The sequence below is a fragment of the Lissotriton vulgaris genome, chromosome 2_1, assembly GCF_964263255.1.
Source record: "Lissotriton vulgaris chromosome 2_1, aLisVul1.2, whole genome shotgun sequence".
In the NCBI taxonomy this organism is placed as follows: Eukaryota; Metazoa; Chordata; class Amphibia; order Caudata; family Salamandridae; genus Lissotriton; species Lissotriton vulgaris.
This window is the reverse complement of record NC_141687.1, coordinates 1,574,004,287-1,574,016,917: the sequence shown is the minus strand read 5'-3', so window position 1 is coordinate 1,574,016,917 and position 12,631 is coordinate 1,574,004,287.

Below are 12,631 nucleotides of genomic sequence, written 5' to 3'. Positions count from 1 at the left end.
AGTCGAAACAGAATTTCAAATGTTTTTGTTATAGCATTGTTTAAAAGTACAGAATCTATACCGAACTTTGCTTCCATAAGTGAGACTGGGCATTCATTTCGCTTTTTTAACCTTTTATAGCGGTAGATAAGTTGGACCACCCAGAGAGCTATGTAATGAGCAAAAGGCCATAATCAAGCACTTACTTCTTTTTTTCAGCTCTGTTTTGTGTTGGAAAAATTAGCCCTTCTCGTCAAACCATAAGCCCAAATATTTGTACTTTTTCCCTTGTTCAAGCTGCCGATTATGTAAGTACCATTTATGTTTACTATGGCTCGGTGCCCTATTGCAAACTGCCATTACTTTTGTTTTTGTTTCTTTTATTACCATCTTATTCTTAGTAGAATATATTGATCATTTATTTATAAGTCGCTGCAGCCCTGTATATGTTTGGCCGAGTAAGATAACATCTTCAGCGAAAAATACAAAAATAGATTAAATAAGTATGGCGTTAATACACATCCTTGCATTAGACCTTGAGATATATCTATTCTTCTTGATAACCGTGAGCCATTACCTAATTGAACCCTTGTCCAAGTCTTGTTATATTATAATAGAATTGCTTTTAAAAGGCCTAAGATGTGTCTAGCTACACAGTCAAAAGCTGATTTAAAATCAACAAAACATAAATATAGCGGTTGTTTTTTTTACTTTATATTTTTCTGTAAACATTCCAAGTATTAATATATTCGTTGTCGTGCCTTGTCCTTGTATAAAACCTGATTGTTTAGGAGGAATTAAATGCTTTCCCACTGCCCATTCTGTTAGTACTTCCAGAAGAACTAATGCAAACACCTTAGCTTCAATATCTTGCAGTGTTATTAGTCTACAATTAGCAGGATTTGACCTCTCACCGCTCTTATAAATAGGTGAGATTATGGAACTCCTCCACAAGGAAGGCATGGTTGATGTTTGCACTGCTTGACTAAATATTAATTTAGGTATTTGACCCAAAGTAAAGCATTCTCATTATAAAAGGCTGCTGAAATCCCATTTGTATCGCAAGTGCCGTCAAATCTCTGTTTCTTTATAAATTTGGATACGTGACTTTCCGTCAATGGCAGTATTCTTTTTATCCTCTGAGTTTCATGCCGGGACTCCAGTCCGTGCTTGTATTTGCATTGGAGTTTAGGTGTAAATAAAGGAAGTTGACCCAATCTGGCTCAGGGATGACAGAGGATGTAGTTACTCTGCCAGATCTATTTAGGTTATTAATTAAAGACCAAAACTCCCTTGCATTATTCTTTTTGCTGGTATATAATGTCTTGGTCCACAGTGCTTGTTTTTCTTGCATTTACTTGTTCCAAATTCATTTTCTTACTTCTGCATTTATTGTCTTTAATTTATCTCCATAGATTTGATCCCCTGGGTGTTTCTTAACCAATCTCAAGATTTTGTTGCTCTCTTTTTTAATAGGTGACTTTCCGAAGACAGTTTGGCCAGCGGCATTGATTTTATACCCTTCCACTCCTTATTACTAACTTTTTGTTTCTGACTTAGGGTGATTTATTTGTAAAGAGGGTCCATTTTTCAATAGCGTTCGAACCTTCCCCATCAAAACAAATTTCAACCATTAATTCAATGGTGCTTTCAGTCCAATAAAGTTTCTTATAGTTTACCATATTTATATCTTCCAGCAGTGTCACTTATTTGCCATGCCTTACATAGTTGAAATTTAACCACATTATTTGTTGATTATCGTCACTTCCATTTGCTTCACCAATCTGGAAGGTTTAAATATTTTGAAATAATTTGAATGACGCTACTGTGTAGTCTTTTTGTGACTTGTTACCCAAGGCTTGATAAGTCCAGGCAGGTGGTGTATCTTGCAGAAAACGTCCATTTAGCACCCTTAAACCAAAGTATTCTAGATCTTTTAGAAAATTCTTTCCAATTTTCCCTTTCCTCTCTTCCCTAGTGTCCGATGAGGGGCAGGGACTTGGAATTGCCCATAAGTACTTCTGTTCTTATATTTCTTCATCTCTCACGTAAGACCATAACATGTTCATATTAAAATCACCCGTAATGATGACCTCAGGTTGCGTGTCCTTTTCCAGTTGCTGCAATATTATAGTTGACAAACTACTAGCCATTGCTTTTCTTGAACTGCCATCCGGGTATATATATATACATTTATTAATAGGAGTGTTTTATTTGCCCGTTTATCTTTATATTGTAGTTTTACAATCAAACAGCAGGTTATATTTTGTATTGCCCCTCACTTACATTTTTATTTCTGTTGAAATGAAGGTAGCTAGTCCCCCACAAAATCCGCCGAATTTGTTTGTTTTCGTGACGGACATAAAGTAACCCTTAAAGCCTTCTAATTTAAAGGGTTTGTTTGCCCAGGTCTCTTTTTTCTTTTTTAAGCACACTTTATTGTCGACTGCAGAAGAATCAAGAGTAAGATACAGAGCAATGGGAAGCATCATCAGTCATTTTCCATTTTCTTCCCAAATTCTAGATCGTTCATTTGCAGCAATTTACAATCATTGCCCCCGTTCAGTATAACTTAATCACAATCCACTTAAACAACAGAATCTGGCTGTCCCCCCACAAATTAGTGCAATACCATACAGTAGATAGTTCGATTATCAATACAATGTCATGTATTCATTTCCCTTTTCAATAAACAAATCTGCTAGCTGAACTTTACCCCAACAATCTCCTTCCCACCACCCACCCCCTCCTGGTCGTTCCAGCTCAAACCCTCACCTCCTGCAGGTATCCTCAGCAGTCCGTAGAGTACTGGGTATGGAATGCTAAAAACTCTGTGTCCATTGTTCCCTAAAGGGGGTCGTAAAGCACATTATGTGGAAAAGGAGACGTGTCTCACTGGAGCCCAACCAGAGAGTTTAGGGTGAGGTCCATCGCCTCTAGGGCGCACAACAGGGCTTCCCACTCCAGAGCTATTGGATGTTTACGTAGCCCCCTCTCTTCCTCTCTACGACGGGCCCCCCCTTCCACCCTACCCCACTGCAACAACTCAGCCTGCCATGCTGTTACTAAGAGGGGTCTGGGGGACTGCCATTTCATGGTTATAGCCCTGATAGCCAAAGCATACGACAAGTCTGTGAATTTGAATCCAACTTTCTGCTTCCCAGATCGTCGCCATAACCCTGATAAGCAGGGTAAAGCCTCCGTAGGGGTCGGCAATTTTGTGAGGGTATTAAGAATGCGGCAAATCTCTTTCCAATAAACACGTAAGTGTCAGCAGAACCATATCATATGGATAAAGTCTGCTTCGTCCTCCCCACAGCGAGGGCAGCAGTGAGGGGCGCCCGGGAACATAAGATGTATCCTCTTAGGGTTAAGATATGCTCTATGGAGTATCATTGTTTGAATGAATTTAAATCTTACATTACAAGACACCTTTCTTCTCGCAATCTGCAGGAACATAGCATGATCTAGGAGCGTCTCATCTCCAAAGAAAGAACCAACCTCCTCTATGCCGCTATCCGTCCACTCCCGGAGCCTAGTTCGCGTGAGCCTGCCCTGTGGCGTGGGTATTCCAAACAATGGGATATTTGCCGCAAATGATGGGGTCGACGATGTATAGGAAAGGGCTTTCCTCCAGCAAGTCAAGGCACATCTCAACAGAGGGGGACAGTCTGTGGGGATCCTAGCTTTTGGTAACAGTAGGGAATGGAGCTCTCCTCGTCCTAGTCTCTCAGGCATAAATCCAATCGCGTGTAAGTTCCGGCCCTCAGTCCAATAGGAGAGCCACTGAAGTTGGCTAGCATAATAATATCCCCGGAGATCCGGGGCCCCCAATCCGCCTGCTTTCGTACCCAACTGGAGTTTCCGGAGACTCAGACATTTCCAGCCTGTCCCCCATATGAGTTGGAGCAATAGAGTATCTAAAGTATTAAAAATAGATTGGGGTAAGATCACCTGAATATTTACAAAGTAATAGAGAAGACGAGGAAGCATCACCATCTTTGGAAATGGCAATGCGGCCCATCGGGGACAGGGGCAGAGAATTCCAGAACCCCACACTGCCTCTAAGTTTGGTTATCGCCCTCTGAATGTTTCCATCGATCTGATCTACGGGAGATCTGTACACCTGAATTCCAAGGTTCTTAAACGTGTCAAGGGTCACTGGTATGTCATGAGCACCAAACTGTATGTGAGTGTGGTGAGGAGTCTCTTGAAAGAAGAAGCCTAATGATTTTGATGGGTTTATTGCCAGACCCGAAATCTGTTCGAATGTACCGAACACCTCCGGCATCGGATCATGAGTACCTGTGAGATCCCGGACATATAATAAGATATTGTCCGCGTATATGGATATAAGGTGGTGCGTGCCATGAACTGGTATGCCCAAGCAGTCAGCTACACCCCGGAGGGACAGTGCAAGGGGTTCAGCCCAGGTCTCTTGTAGGCAGATTATTTGAAAATCTTATGATCTTTGGGTCAGTTGTTAATTTTGTAATTTAGATTGAATTCCATTCACGTTCCAGAAGCATAATTGTATCGTAGTACTTCGATTTTTTACTTCCTTCTTGGGATCATCATTTGCAAGTTGCCAATCCTCCCTTACTCCGTGCAATGCTGTCGCCAACCACCCTACTTGTAGCTTCTCCATTGGTTATCTTTTTTTTGCAGTAATGAAATTTGGTGTTTGTTCCATATTTTGTCCTATTGGATTTTTTAATATTAAGAATGCCTGGTCATTCTCCGATCCCGTCCGATATTTAGTTGTGTTTTTTGATGATTTTAATAGGCTTGGGTGGGAAAGGTTGAAGCGGTCTCGAAACTTTTATTCCCCAAGCCAAAAAAGGTCATATTCTTTTATAATAATATCTAGAGAGGTGGATGAAATCCAAGTTACCGAGGTTGGTTCTTGATTGCTGCTTTCACTTCCTAAAAATTCAATTGATGCACTATCAGTGCTTCTCATTCTTTCTAGAGACGGTATTGCTTTACACAGTCTCAAGATGTTACCACGATTCAGGATGTCATTGTTTCCCCTGGATTTATATTCTGGTTTAAAAATCAGTTGGGCTCCTCCCTCCTTATTTTGGCTTTTTGCAGTGGATTACAGTATTTTAGTAGATCCTGCTCCTTTGGTTCTCCTAAATGGTTCAGTGGTTCCTGGGTCCATGAAGGTTGTTTTACTGATTGATTAACCTGGGATATTATATTTGACGTATTAGGAATTTTTATTCCTTCTGTTACGCACTCTCGTGCTGTCTTACTTTCCTTCTGATTTTTTATGATACCCATAATATCTTCAGTTAATGCGGATTGGTAACATTTTATTTTTGTCTTTTCATTGTGCAATAGTTCGCTTCTCACTTTTGTATTAGTGTCCTTAGCTTTTGTGTTGTCAGCAGGATGTTGTTTACATTCTAAGTCACCCTATTTTTTATGATATACTGGGTATTTGATGGTTTTATTCATTCTGCCGGACCTTTTTTTATTAAACATATGATAGAGGGGTTTTGTTACTTCTATAACTTTGTCAACATGTTTCGAAGTTACGTTTGTTGGTCCTTTTGAATTCAGCAGGCTATTCCCTGTTTTTAATAACTCAATTTTGTTCTTTGCTTTCTGTGTTTTTTTCAGTCTTTTTGATAATTGGTGGGGGTGGGCGGAATTTGCATAGTCGCGCTACGCAAAGCACTGCGAAACGGTAAAAAATCTCTGCAAGCGCGCAAAGGTTTCGCAAACACGCGGAATTGCTTGTTCTGCGTGTTTGCGATGATTTTTTCCTGTTCGCAAACATTTTTTTCATGGTCGGGGAGAAATATCTTGCAAACACGCATTCAGACAGCGCAAACAAGCAAAACATTCGTGAAACCGCGGAACGTGGAATTTTTGGCAATTCCGTGTTTTCTGCGGAACTCAAAATTACCCAAACTCCGCTAATTCTGCGAGCGGAACGGAATTTACCGCCCATGCCTAATAATTGGTGTTTCCGATTGTATTGTTTGCAATAATTGGTGTTTCCTGTGTTGGGCTTCATTTTTTTCATCAACTAAAAACTTGATACTTTATTCTTGTACTGTTTTGTTGATCATCATTTTTTCAATTGCGCTCCCATTTTTGTCCGGGGGTGAATACATTTCCTCTTAGGTCTTCAATTTTTGTATTCAATACTTCCAGAATCGTGGCTAGTTTGTTGATCAGTGGAGCACAACTACAATCTGTATATGAAGATATTGGTTGTGACTGAGCTCTTATTACCAGATTATTTAGCAGAACCAAACAGCATATATGCCGAATTGCTGCCTGAAAAGTTCCAGACCCTGAGACATATGGGGTCCTCTCACAAATTACATTCTTCAGATCTCACGGATGGAGGGGAAGAGTAACTATTCAGCACCAATGTGTCAATTAGTCATGCCTGCATGCACCCCTTGAACATGGCCTCTGTTAGGCACAACAAAAATGGACCCTCGTGGAATGGAAACTTAGGGGCCGATTATGATGGCGGACGGACCTGAGTCCGTCCGCCACCATAGAGTAGGAGGGACGGTCCGCAGGGGCTGCAGAGGTCCCTCCGTGCAGATTAGGATGTGACCGCCAGGGTGGCGGTCACATCCTCAATCTTTAACATTGCGGCGGGTGCAGCTTCAAGCTGCACCCACCGCAATGTTAAAAAAGCATGCATGGCATTTGAGTGCACAAAGCAGCAGGCACCACGCGGTGCCCGCCGCTTTGTCCACACAAATGCAGGGGGGTACCATAGGTACCCCCCATGTGCAATAACCTTAACCATAAATAGCAATGGGTCAGTGTAGGTGGAACTATCTAAAAACTGTGTGATCTAATCAAGGGTATAGTCACAAAATCCACTGAGAATTAATTTGTGGTGAAAAATAATTTTTCCCATCAGATACCCATCCTGTACCGCCCTACATCATTTGGGAACCTTCACCCGAAGGAAGTGGTAAACAACCACTGTAGATTAGGTAGACTGTAGCCTAATCTGTTGGAAGGAAACTAAGAGGTAGTGGCTGATTGAGTGGTATCAGGGGGTAATCTGATTAGCAGTGCAAAACAAAGTGATAGTGGTGCTAAGTGCAATGTAAATGAGTAAGATTGGGTTGTGGAAGTAGAAAGAAGTTAATTTTAATGGAGTCCTATCCACACCCAAGTTTAAAAACAGAGCAAGGTAGTGTTCAACAAATGACTACTCAGGTGGAATGTAGGTCGACATGTTTCTGCAGTTAATGTAGAGTCCAGAGATCTCTGCCTGCTTCATCAGGACCTTAAAAAAATGCTACTGCTTGGTGTACAGACGGTGAATAATAAATGAAAATCATATCAGCCAATTTGTGGGGAATTCACTCTCCACCTCACCCGGCATACAGCTCAGGTATAGATAGAGCACCGCTCTGTCCGTCGGTACTCCTGGGAACCGTCTGGGCTGTTTTCATGGGCACCCATCACCAAGGGGGCCCACAACGGGCCCCTGAAGGCAATCTCCATATGCTTTTCCACGGCGGAAAAGCCGCCGTGGAAAAGCAAATGTTTTCCGCTATCCTAATATGGCTGGCGGTGTCTGACAGACACCGCCAGCCATGTTAGAGCTTTTCCGCAGCGGTCGGAAGGCGACCTCGGCGGAAAAGCAGCAGACGGATTTTGAGACCCACCGCCATCCTAATTTAGCGGTGGGTCTTCTGTGCCTCCGCAGCGGTTTTCCCGCATCCTCCGGGCCGGCGGTGGCTTCCGCCACCCCGGAGGATGCGGGAAAACCGCGATCCAAATCAAGCCCTAAATGTGTAAGCCTCATTGAAATGTATATATGTAGTGATCTATATAGAGAACAAAACAACAAATAAACTGTCATTGATGTACATGCAAGGTATGATGGGTACACACTGTAAGAACTGAAACAGATTATGATTTACTGTACATGCCATGAGCTGCTTGTTGTATACAAATGAAAATGTTAATAAACAAAGTTTAATAATCTTTGGAGTAGCTCCTACTGTGATTGAATGTTTTTCAAGAGGGGGAGAGAGCAAATGAGTGGATACTTCAAAAGAAGAGCCCCAACATAAAAAGGGAAAGAGTCAGACCCTATATCACATTTGCCGTCTGGAAATGGACTGTTGGAAGGGAAGTTTGAGACCATAAAAATTGTCTTCAAAGCAGCCAAACGGGCTGGGGGAGAAGGGGAAGCTTTGCAAAACGTCTTCTTCTGACCAGGACTGTGGGCCAAGGACACCAATGAATGCTTTTTTCACTGTGGCACCTCCTGGCATACAAGATAGCTGACTTGGCACTACATATGAGCTCCAGCCCGATCGATGCAGCACAGCCCATAGCCCAATTCACGGTGGCCCTGTCCTGGCATACAGGAGTCATCAACTCTGTACTGCAGACGGGCACTGATGCCCGATCATGGCAGCAGTTTTTATCTCACACCTCGGACAGGCGATCCACTCGACAGGGCCTTGCTACCTTCAATACTTTTTGACCAGGGTGGTGGCAGCACCTTGTGATCGCGCTTGGGATTGGCGAAGCAGACTGCGAGTGATCTCTTCTGCTACTCGCCTCACGATGCAACTTTCAGTTGACCCTTTTTTAAAAATTCTATTTTTAAACTCCAATTGATTTAATAATTGTGTAGTCTGTATTTTTAAAATCACCTTGGTGTACCGCTGTGTGCGCTGCTTACCGGTCCCCCTGGGCCCCGTTCCACCGCTGCTTGCCTGTGCCGATTGACGTGGAGGGCTGGGTCGGGTGCCATCTTGGGCGGACCCGGACCCCGGCTGGACTCGAGTTAGCGGTCCAGCTCGGGGAGGGGCCTGGGCTACAAATAGCGATGTGTCCCAGAGCTCGCAGCGGTCTCGCGCAGCGGGCGCGCCGTCTGCGCGCCGAAGGAGCGCCAAAGGAGGGCCCGTCTGTGCCTGTCGGTGCCTCGGACGGGCCAAGGGCCAGCCATAATGCCTCCCTTCCATACGACCGAGATGGGCCACATAGAATTGTTTACTCCCTCTCTGATCTCCTGAATGCTGCTCCTCCTGATGAGCAAAGCAGCTGTCAATGAAGAGGGCCTGAGCTTGTCGGGACGGCATGCCCGAAATGCGGCTTCTCTTCCCAGCTCACGCTTCCCCCGCGCTTAGGCGCCGACATGGATCACACGAAAACTGTCAGAGCTGGCCTTATTAACGCTAGATCTATGGTAAAACATGCAGCTGACATCTTCGAGGTTCTAACGGAGGGTCAGCTCGAGATACTTTTCGTCACTGAGACATGGCTTAATAACTCCTGTGCTCCGACCATTGAACTGGCCGTTCCTAGAGGCTTTAAGATTGCCAGAGCGGACCGACCTCTTGGTAGAGGAGGAGGTCTAGCAGTAATATTTAAAGATGATTGGCACTTTTCCTCCGAACAGCTAGCAGTGGGGGTGGAGGGCGAAGTTCTTCACTGTTCCCTTATCATTAACCCACACTTTACGCTAAGAGGATCCCTGGTCTATAGGCCCCCAGTCCCAGCCATGCACTTCCTTGAGGCTTTGGAAGACTGTATTGTGCCCCGGGCCCTGAACTTTCCCAGATTCCTTTTGGTCGGCGACTTCAATATTCACGTCGATAACGCTGACGCTCTGGAATCGTGCAGACTTGAAGAGGTCTTGGATCTGTCAAAGCTCAGGCAATGGGTGTCATCTCCAACTCATTCAGGGGGTCACCTTCTAGACCTAGTGTGTTCTAACTTCCCCCTTAAACTATCTGACCCGAAAAAGTCACCTGGTCTGATCATGACCTGGTCAGGTTTTCATGGGAAGTGGGTAATGTGGGCAGTTCAGCTTTGACACCCCCCATCATTCACCCTCAGAAGATTAACCTGGCCGTGTTTAGCCAAGAATTGTTAAAAAATCACCAGTCCCTCTCACCGGAGTTGGATATGGCGGTTGACGATTTCAATGGGTGGCTGCGATAGGTGACAAATGCGTCCACCAAACATGCTACCGTACCCAGACTTCGTAACTGCCCCTCTCAACCTTAGTTCTCCCCTGAGTTGAGGGAGCAAAAACTTGGCTGCAAAAAATTGGAGCGAGTCTGGAGGCGTGTCTATAGCTTAGACGCAAAGGCCGCCCTACGCACTGCCCAAAAGAAATACTATGCCGTTATTAAAGCTGCCAAAGGACTATACTATGCAGGTAGAATAGCTAAAGTGGAAAACAACAGTAGAGAAATCTTCTCTATTGTGAAAAGCTTTGTTTCCCCTATTGCAGAATCCTCCACTCTTCCATCCTCTGGGGAATGGTGTGAAGTTCTGTCAAATTTCTTTACAGACAAGATAGCCAAGATTCAGCAGGGTTTCACTTCCACATTATCGACTGAGAATCCAGAATTTAACATCCCCGGTTTGCCCGATCCCTCAGATACCCCACAGCTCACTAACTTTGAGCCGGTAACAGAGGGTGATGTGTTGCCTCTTCTGGAATGCCTTAAATCAGGGTCTCCCCACCGATCCGTGTCCGGCTCGGGTTCTGTTGGGAGTGGCCAGCACTGTCTGTAGGGAGGCTACCCAGATCGTAAACCTCTCTCTTTCCTCGGCAGTGGTTCCTGCCGAGTGGAAACAGGCTAAGCTTTTGCCGCTCTTGAAGAAACCAGGCCTGGATACCTCGGTTCCCGGTAACTACCGGCCTATTTCTCTTCTCCCTGCCTTAACCAAAATTTTTGAGAAAGTAGTCTTCCGACAACTACATAAATTTGTAGAGTCATCCAATGCCCTGCACCCTGCCCAATCGGGATTCAGGGCCGCTTACAGCACTAAAACGGCCCTGGTAGAGATGACGGATCGATCCGGGAGTGTCTGAACGGGGGCGGCAGAGCAGTCCTAATCCTATTGGATCTCTCTGCCGCCTTCGAAACCGTCCCCCATGCTCTCCTCATCGCCAGGTTATCGGCCATCGGCATTGGCGGCAATGTCTTGGCCTGGGTGTCCTCTTTTCTTTCGGGAAGGACACAACAGGTCTGGATGCCACCTCATGCCTCGGAACCAAAACCACTCCTCATGGGGGTCCCACAGGGTTCCACTCTTAGCCCCCTGCTGTTCAACATTTATATTACCCATCTGGTGTATCTTGCGGAACAGTATGGGGCTAAGATTATAGGATATGCGGATGACACGCAGCTTCTCTTTACCTGGCCCGGCGACCATCTAGACACAGCTAAGGTTCATCTCTGCCTATCCTCAGTTTTCCGATGGCTTACGCTGGCCCAATTAAAATGTAATGAGGATAAGTCAGAGGTCCTCTTTTTTGGATCTTTCCCCCCAAGTTTCAAAAACGCGCTGTGGCCCCCGAACATCCCATGCCCTAAGGAAATGGGTGGCCCTGCGAAAAATCTTGGGATTTGGTTCGGAGAATATCTAAAATTTGAGGACCATATAAAAAAACTGACCGGAACGTGTTTTTCCACCTTGAGAATGCTCAGGAAATTCTTTCCATTACTCCCTAGAGAGGCGAGGGAGACGGTTGCCCAGGCACTCATCCTAGCAAGACTGGACTACGTGAACTCCCTGTTCAGCGGCATCCCAGCCTATCTGACCAAACGTCTGTTGGTCATTCAGAATGCAATTTTGGAAAAGGTGATGGACAGAGTTTCTGAATGATGCAGAATACTCCTACCCAGTCAAGAGATCAGGGCTTGATCCATCACCGTTTTTTAGCTCACTGCACCATCCCAGCTTCAGAACCTGGCTATATGCAAATTAGTCTGTTCCTGTCCCAGTGCATGATGGGAACAGGTCAAACCAAACTACCAAGCCAATTCTTATACTGGGAAGGAGACAAGCTACCAGGGACCGGTTTCTGGCATTTCAGCCTTGTCGGCCCGGCTTGCTTGAATCCTGATGGTGCAATGAGCTAGGGACTCACGTCTGAGTATACCCTCCCACACATAGTGTGGATAAAATCAATTTTGGAAAAGGTGATGGACAGAGTTTCTGAATGATGCAGAATACTCCTACCCAGTCAAGAGATCAGGGCTTGATCCATCACCGTTTTTTAGCTCACTGCACCATCCCAGCTTCAGAACCTGGCTATATGCAAATTAGTCTGTTCCTGTCCCAGTGCATGATGGGAACAGGGCAAACCAAACTACCAAGCCAATTCTTATACTGGGAAGGAGACAAGCTACCGGGGACCGGTTTCTGGCATTTCAGCCTCGTCGGCCCGGCTTGCTTGAATCCTGATGGTGCAATGAGCTAGGGACTCACGTCTGAGTATACCCTCCCACACATAGTGTGGATAAAATCAATTTTGGAAAAGGTGATGGACAGAGTTTCTGAATGATGCAGAATACTCCTACCCAGTCAAGAGATCAGGGCTTGATCCATCACCGTTTTTTAGCTCACTGCACCATCCCAGCTTCAGAACCTGGCTATATGCAAATTAGTCTGTTCCTGTCCCAGTGCATGATGGGAACAGGGCAAACCAAACTACCAAGCCAATTCTTATACTGGGAAGGAGACAAGCTACCGGGGACCGGTTTCTGGCATTTCAGCCTCGTCGGCCCGGCTTGCTTGAATCCTGATGGTGCAATGAGCTAGGGACTCACGTCTGAGTATACCCTCCCACACATAGTGTGGATAAAATCAATTTTGGAAAAGGTGATGGACAGAG